Here is a 9,158-nt window from a genome sequence, read left to right as displayed (position 1 = left end):
ATTACATAGATATTTTATGAATGACACTACTTATACATACAGCAATATATTAATTTTATACACGTGAAAGTGCGTCTGCAATCAGATTATCCTTTCCATTCATGTGTCTAATATCAATGATGTGTTTATATAACATTAATCTCAATCATTGCTGATTTTTGTGTTGAATGGTTCGCCAAATGCAGGAATAGATTGCAAATGAGCCTTAGGTATCTTCTGATTGGGTTTTCCTTACATTTGACAAGTGTGACAAGATCTGCAGTATATTATTACGTTTTAGACTTTAAAACAGTACCAAGAAAAGAGTGATGACATCAAGCTTTGTATAATTTAACAAATATTTTATTTCCCTTGAAAAACAAGGTAAAAATGAGAAAAATGACTTACGGTTTTACGAATCAAATCCAAAAATAATCCAAGACTTCAAAAATAGAAGTCCTAGAAATAAAAGGTCCGAAATGAATCTGAGTTGGAATCCTGATAAAAAAATTGAAGATGGAGGACGATGACATATGCAGTAGTCAGTGTTGTCCTGATATGTCAACAGTTCCTTGTTAAACCAGAGAAAATAATGTTCCAGTTTTTAATTCCGAATAAAATTTCAATAAATGTTTTTGTCCAAGAATTCTGTATGAGCACTTAAATATTTCCAGGGAAAAGAATTAAAATTCCATAAAATGAAATTTTAACTCAAACTGGTCACAACGAAACACTTTTAAGTGTCAATGGTTTATAGCCCAACTGACTATATTCTCTCTAGAAAAGAGTTATACACTAATTTAAGACGCAAAACAGATTCCTGTATGAGAGTCATATGATCATGTTTCTAGAACAAGATAGAAACGTTTCACATGCCTAACATCACGTATGTTCTTGACTAAAACCAATGATTTTACTATGGTAAAGAATCAATTTTTTTTTAAAAATGTTGTTTACTTCATCTCTTACTGATTTTGAATCAAGGTCAGGAACTAGGTCAGCATTAGATACAAAGTTTCTATTATTATTGTTTACGAAAAAACACTCAGGTCAAACTAATTTCTGGAAAATGTCAAATCCAATAAATAAAGTTGCATTACAACAGCCTGTAATGAAATCTTAAAAAGTTAAAACTAACAAATAAACAATTAAATTAAATCAAATATAAATTTAATGAAATATACAAAACACTTCCCCCATAGAGAAAAATAAAGATTTAAATAATAAAGTTTTCTTTTTACCATAGATTAATTATATATGAGGTTTTAAAAAAAATATAAGAAGAACTCCTATGAATTATAAAAAGTATACATAAAATAATACATTTTTAAACACGGGAAAGTGCATCTACTATTAAATTATATTTTCCCTTGATGTGCCTGATGTCAATATTTTATTCCCGTAACAACAAACTCCACCTTAGTAGTCTTTTTTTTCATCTTGCCGACGAAAGTAAGGGGGTTGTGATCACCAAACGCAATACTCGAAGGAGCTGAACCAACGTAAACTTAAAAATGTTGTAATGCAAATATCAAAGTCAAACATTCCTTCTCAATTATTGACTAATTTATTTGACGCTTATTTAATTTCTTAGAAAAATAGCACCCTGGATGATCACCACCGTTTTCGTCTTCTTGAATCAATACTGCTCCAACCCCAACATCGCTTGAATCAACAGACAGTTTAAATGACTGGCTGAAATGTGGAGCTGAAAGAATTGGCGCGCTTTTAAGTATGACTTTTAACTTATCAAAAGCCTCCTGACATTTTTTCTGTCCAAAGAAACTTGTTTTTCTTGATCAATTAATTTGTAAGGGGCTCAACAATTATGGAAAATTAGAAGAAAATTTCCGATAGTATCCAGCCATACCTAAAATTCGCATCAGTTGCATTTTACTAACAGGCACAGGACATTCACAGATAGCCTTGACCTTAGCATCTGTAGGTTTAACTTGTCTATGTCCCACGATATGTCCTAGAAAAATTACGCTAGCACGGCAAAACTCACTTTTGGATAAATTAAATGTCAAACTTGCATCAGTGAGTCTGTCAAAGAATTTCCGAACTGTCGCAAAATGTTCTTTCCAGGTGTCGTTGTAGATGCTGACATCATCGATGTAAGCATCACAATTACACTGGTCAACAGTGAAATCATTACTGACTTGAAAAGACCCTAATCTGTAGTATTTTGGTGTGCCGAACACGAATATAACCGTGAAAAATTTGTATTGGCTCTCGTTTTGAAGATATTCATATACCTCATTTTCTATGTTTCACTGTGTAAATTTCTCCAGTAGGACTGCAGCAACATCCGGAATAATGATGTAACATTGCATAATACCATCATGCTCACATCATCCACAGTTGATTGCATCATTTTCAGATGCAATGCAATACTAATGCCATGCGGCTGCTGAAGTAAGTTGACGTCAGCAGTGTACTATACATGTGTAGGCCTATTATACTAATGCCAGGCGGCTGCTGAAGCTGACGTAAGCAGTGTACTATATAAAGCCCAATCAGATAGGTTCAGCATTTAAAATATTTTAGACGTTGTGCGAGACAGTTCAAGCTACTGTTACATAAAACTTATTATTTTATCCATTTACGTACAATAAAGAACAGTAATGCCTCGAAAGTGTGTTAATACCGCGGACAATTTTTGCTATATTTGTGGGGAAGTGACATTTGCCGACCAGAAGAAAAGTATCAATTCTCAAGTGAAGAAGGCATATCATCTTTACTTCGGATGCAAGGTTGGTGACCAAGACAAGCCTTGGGCTCCGCATATATGCTGTGCTACATGTACAACACAGCTTTCACAGTGGTTGAATTGCAAAAGGTCATCAATGCCGTTTGCAGTCCCAATGGTGTGGAGAGAGCCAAGCAACCACCTAAATGACTGTTACTTCTGCTTGGTTCCTCCTCTTTCCGGCGGAATAACGAAGCGAAAGAAGTCGAGAATAGTCTACCCAAACATTCCATCTGCATTGAGACCAGTTCCACATGGTGAGGGACTTCCTATTCCAGAACCTCCAGCAGAATATTCTCTTGATTCATCTGACGAAGACAAAGGTGAGTCGACCTGTTCTTCTCCTGGTCCATCAGCATGCAGTGATCCAGATTTTCACTGTGGTGCATCATCAACCCCACACAGAATAACACAGGAAGAACTAAATGACCTGATTCGTGATTTGGACTTATCAAAGAACAAGGCAGAATTGCTAGGATCAAGACTCCAACAATGGAATCTTCTAGAAGAAGATGTCACAATTACTGCATATCGAAAGCGCCACCAGCAATTGGAGCCTTTCTTCAGAAAGGAAAGTAATCTGATATTCTGTTCCGATATTGAGGGCCTCATGAATGCTTTAAAAATCACTCATGACCCACAAGAATGGAGACTATTTGTGGACTCTTCGAAACTGAGTCTCAAGGCTGTGCTTTTGCACAATGGAAACATTCTTCCATCTATTCCAGTAGCGTATGCTGTCCACATGAAAGAGACATACGATAACTTAAGGCAGCTACTGAATTCCATTGAGTATAACAAGTACAGCTGGCACCTCTGTGGTGATTTGAAGGTAGTTGCCCTTTTAATGGGACTGCAGCAAGGATATACAAAATACATGTGTTTCTTATGCGAGTGGGATAGCCGAGCAAGGGAAATGCACTACATGAGGAAGGAATGGACTCACAGGCAGAATGTAGCCATTGGAGAGAAGAATATCCAACACCCAGCTCTGGTTGAGGCTCAGAAAATCTTGCTACCACCCCTTCACATCAAACTAGGTTTGATGAAGAACTTCGTGAAAGCCATTGACCGGACTTTGCCAGCATTCCGATACCTGCATGAAAAATTCCCTCGACTCAGCGAAGCAAAGATTAAAGAGGGAGTTTTTGTGGGTCCTCAGATTCGAGAGCTTTTCAAAGATGACCGGTTCAACAACTTGCTGGAAGGTGACGCGAAACAAGCATGGAATGCTTTTCGCCTAGTTTCTACAAACTTCCTCGGAAATGTTAGGGCAGAAAACTATAAGGAACTAGTAGAAGACATGTTGATGAAGTATAAGAAACTTGGCTGCAATATGTCTCTAAAGATTCACTTCCTTCATTCCCATTTGGATTTCTTTCCTAGCAACTGTGGTATTGTTAGTGATGAACACGGCGAACGTTTTCATCAAGATATCGCAACAATGGAACAAAGATACCAGGGAAAATGGTCCACTACAATGCTGGCTGACTACTGCTGGACACTCCTCAGAGATGCTCCCGAACAGCTGTACAAGAGACAGGCGAAGAAATCTAAGATGTAGTCAATGACTTGATTTTTTATAGGTAGGCTATTACAGTTGACCTTTTACTATTGGAATGCATTTCGTTATGTAAACATTAATTTCTTGCAGATTACAAAAAAACTAGAGCCAATTTTGCAATTTGACTGTCATATTCGTGTTCAGCACATAAAAATTGATAAGAATTGACTAATTTTATTTCAGTAACATGACTTTTGTAAAAATTTGTTGTCCAGTGTTATTTAAACCAGAGGTGATCATATTCATGAGACGTTGAAAGTACTTGGCGAACCTTTCATCCCAAACGGCTTCACTTTATATTGAAAAAGTCCATCTGGAGTCACGAATGCCGAAATTTCATTTGCTCTTTCCGTCAGTGGATGCGAGAGGTCGTGGGTTCAGTTCCCGGCCGAGTCATACCAAAGACTTATAAACATGGTACTAACAGCTGCCTCGGGGCTCAGCATTAGGAGGTTAGTGTTAGGACTGGTCGGTCTGTTGTCAGGATAATGTGGCTGGGTGGAACATCATGCTACATATCTGCGGCATGATGCACCAGTGCTAGACATCACTATAATCTGCCACACTGCAGACATCGTAGCGATATGACTGAAAAATTTTAAAGCTACGTTAAAAATCCAAACAACACACACACAATCCGTCAGTGGAATTTGCCAAAATCCTTTCAGAAGGTCCATTTTGGTGACATACTTGTCATTTCCGATTTTATCAATGCAGTCATCGATTCTTGGTAATGGAAATGAATCTGTTTTTGTGACACTTTTCTCCATCATATAATCAGTGCACATATGGAAAGTTTTACCTGGTTTCGGAACAGGTGTACATGGTGAACTCTGATCACTTTTACTTGGCTGTATGAAATCATTCTCCAGCAAATACTGAATTTCGTTTTTCAATTATTCCTCTTTGAGACTTTTCACCCTGTATGGGTGTTGTTTCACGGGTGTGGAATTTACAATTTCAATGTCATGGAAAATTGTGTTCTTGTAGGAACATCTGGAAATAAGTGCTCCTGTTTAAAAAAAAAAACCTGTTTAAGTTCGTTTCTTTCTTGCTATTGCAAATGTGAAAGTTTCTGGTCCAGATCATTCATAATTTCTGAATTCCGAAGATGTGTCACTCCAAAATCAGTAGAGTCCGATGGTATTCCTTCACTTAGGTACAACTAAATTAACTGCATGTTTAACCTGGCTATCTCTTTCAGTATAATGGTACTCCTTTAATTTATTTAGTTCCCAAGAGTAATATTATTATAATTTAACTCATTCATTTTCTTCTTAACTTTGTAAGGGCCGTAATACACAAACTGAAGAAAATTTTGAAGAATGAGCAAGAGAGACAGAATGCTATTACCAGACTGTAAAGTTCTCTCCATTGTAGTTCCGTCAAACCATAATTTCACTATTGACTTGAATTGATGATTGCTAGATTCAAGCAAAAATAGCTGGAAAATAACAGACATGAAATTTGACTCTTGGTCAGGCTAGATAATTTTGGAAAGACCAGAATGAGTATTAAAAAAATTACCAAAGCTTTTATCATCGTTTTAGATTTCATATTCCTCAAAGGCATTGCCTCTGGGAACCTTGTTGATGCACACATTATGGTCAACAAGTATTGGTTACCAGACTTGGTCCTAGGTAAGGGACCAATACAGTCTACCATTATTCAGCTAAATGGTTCATCAAATCCAGGAATAGGTTGCAGATGAGCCTTAGGTATCATCTGATTGGGTTTTCCTACCATTTGACAAGTATGACAAGATCTACATTATTTACAAACATCACTTTTAATTTTTGGCCAATAAAAGGGAGTCAAGATCTTGTGATAAGTCTTATTAATCCTAAATGACCAGCCAAAGGAATTTCATGGGCCAGACTAAGAATGTCCTGTCTGTGCGATTTTGAAACTCCGATCTGATAGTTCACTGACCTCTCATTTTCTCATAAGAATTCCATTTTTAATGAAATAACAGACAGTTACTTCAGGGCTTCAGTTTCACTAATGGCCCTTTAAACAAACAGGAGATCTCGGGATGTTTTTTCCTGTTCGATGATAAGTTATTGTCGATTGTCACCTTGATTAGAATAAAGAGAACGAGTAGTTGAATAGGATCACTATGAACAATACCTTTTGATTTATCCAAACAAAGAGTGAAAGTGACCTCATTAAAAGCCTGACCAATACATGTGTCAGCTAGAGGAATACTTTCCTGATCATCATCATTCTCAAGAGCTTTCTTTGCCATAGCTCTAGTAACTGCACAAGCTAGGTATAAATCAGGGAATTCTTTTTCAATAGGATGGATTTTCTGATCCAAACAATGTTTGTCAGTTACAAGTGGATTAATCACAACCTTATCGCTTGCTAGGTCGCTGCATAAATGATTGCCCTCAATCGGTAAACCAGACACTGTTCCGACTGTTATGGATCCTGAAACTAAGTCTGGTGACAAATGTACACAATGGAGAGGAACATAGACAAAGCTGCACTCTACTCCCTGAATAAGAACACTTTCATTAGAGGAAGACTTCTTCGAAAAAGGCAAAGTACCTGATCATAAAAGACTCTGATAAGCTCCTGTGTCCCTTAAAATGTTGATAGGGATATGATTGGCCGAATCACCAAAGAGTTATATACAATCCTTTGATATGAATTGTTCATAATTCTCCATAATACAATCAGACTTGGGGTTATTAGACCCAAAAATGTATTGCTTTCAATGTATCACCGTGACCTTGACCTCTTAGAAAGTAGAGCATTTGACAAAGGTCTGTCCTGATTCTGATGCTTTTTTGACAATTTGTAGCAATCAGAAATAACGTGTCCTTTCTTCTTGCAATATGTACACGTAGGAAGAGACAAGGATTTTTGATTATCAGATGCTTGATTTTTAGAATTTGTGCCAGTTTGAGATTTAGAAGGGCTTGTTTTAGGCTGAACTACTTTTCTGCCAGAAGACTGTTGAGTGGAAGTTCTTATGTTACGTGTTTAGGCTCGAATAAACAGTAACACACGAAAGAGTGAGGGAAAAAAACAAGCTTGGAAAAAGAATTTTTTTTTATTTCCCTGGAAAAGTTATGTAAAAATTAAAAAATATGAACTTACCTTTTTAAGAATCAAATCCAAAAATAATCCAAGAATAATTCACGAATAAAATTTTAAGAGTCCTAATAATAAACTGTTTTAATGATTTCAAGTTCGAGTCCCGACGAAGAATCCAAGATGGAAGACGATGACGTATGCTGTAATATGTAGTGTTGAAGTATACAGTTCCTTGTAGAAACAAGAAATATCACTCCGGTTTTGGAAATCTGAATAATTTTTTTTAAAGCTGTCCTTGTTCAACAATTTCCCAAAAGCACACATATTTTCCAGGGGAAAAAATGAATCCTTTTGAATCCAAGTAATTTGAAATGACTCCAAACAGCACATCATACAACTTCCAGTGTAAGAGCCCAACTAACACTGAGAATATCTCTCCAAAACAAAGGTTATATTGTATTCTAAAACGCAAAAAGGGGGTCACGTGATCATGTTCCAGAACCTTTTCGAAATTATATACTTGTTAAAGATCACCTACACCCAGTGTGGACCTGACGAAAACCAATAATTTTACTCTAAGAAACAAAAAAATAAAAAATTGTTTGCATCTTAAATCAGTAGTCCCATCATGACCTCAACAACAGCCAATCGTTTTAAAATAAAAATAGAACTTATTTACGTGGTTGCTACTAATTTTGAATCAAGGTCAGGATCTAGATCAACACCTGGTGTTTACAAAACGAGCAGTCAAGGTCAAACTATTTTCTGGAAAAAGTATCATCTCCAATGAATAAATTTACATTACAATATCATGTAATGAAAAATAAATAAAATTTAAAACTGAGAAACAATTAAATTGAAATAAATATACATTAAATCAGATATAGTTAAATGAAATATACACAACAAAGTCTTATTTACAAAAGAAACGTTATGAGCTAAGGAATACTCGTCAGCAGCACGGGCAGCATTTTCCAAAGTTTGGACATTATGCTAATCAAGATAAGTTTTAATGTCAGTATGGACACAGTTCTTGAACTCTTCAAGCAGTACTTTTTATCTGAGACTTTCATAATCTTGATTAACTTTCTTGGCCCCATCTATCAAATAACTGCCCTTTATCTCTTGCAAATTCGATATGAATTTGTCCAGCTTCCTTTTTATAGTTTCTGACTTTTTGCCGATATTCCTTAGGGACTAACTCATAAGCCTTTGAGATGCATTCCTTAACCACATTATAGTCAGCACTTTGCTGTAGTGACAGTGAATGGTCAAGATCACTAGCTTTGCCAGTAAGTATACATTGTAATAATAGAGTTCTATTCTCACTTGGCCATTTCAAATTTTCGCAATTATTTCAAAACGAGGAAAATATTTGTCTACTTTTATTTCTCTAAAAGTGGGCACTAACCTAATATTCTTAGTAACGTCAAAACTTGAATTTGTATGTGAAGTGGGAATGTGCTTTTCACTTACCAGTTCCATTTCATTTATTCTAAACTGATATTCCCTCTCTTTCTTCTCTCTTTGCATCTGGCTCACTCTCTCTGTCTCCACTTTTTCCGATTGTAACTGCATTTATTTCTCTATCTACTGTAACTTCATTTGTTCTTTTAGTAAATGCATCTGTGTTTCCTTCTCTCGTTCTTTCCTAACTAAACGCATTTGACTCTATTCTTCCTGTAACTGCATTTGTATCTGTTTCCCCTCTTTCTGTAATAACATTTGTTCTTTCTTTTTCTCCAAATGCAACTGCATTTGTTGTTTTTCTTTATCTTCCTGAAGTTCCAGCTTCCTTTACTCTAATTCCATCTTGTA

This window comes from Sinohyriopsis cumingii, chromosome 2, assembly GCF_028554795.1.
Source record: "Sinohyriopsis cumingii isolate HCF-2022 chromosome 2, ASM2855479v2, whole genome shotgun sequence".
Taxonomy (NCBI): Eukaryota; Metazoa; Mollusca; class Bivalvia; order Unionida; family Unionidae; genus Sinohyriopsis; species Sinohyriopsis cumingii.
This window is presented reverse-complemented; position numbering follows the sequence as displayed.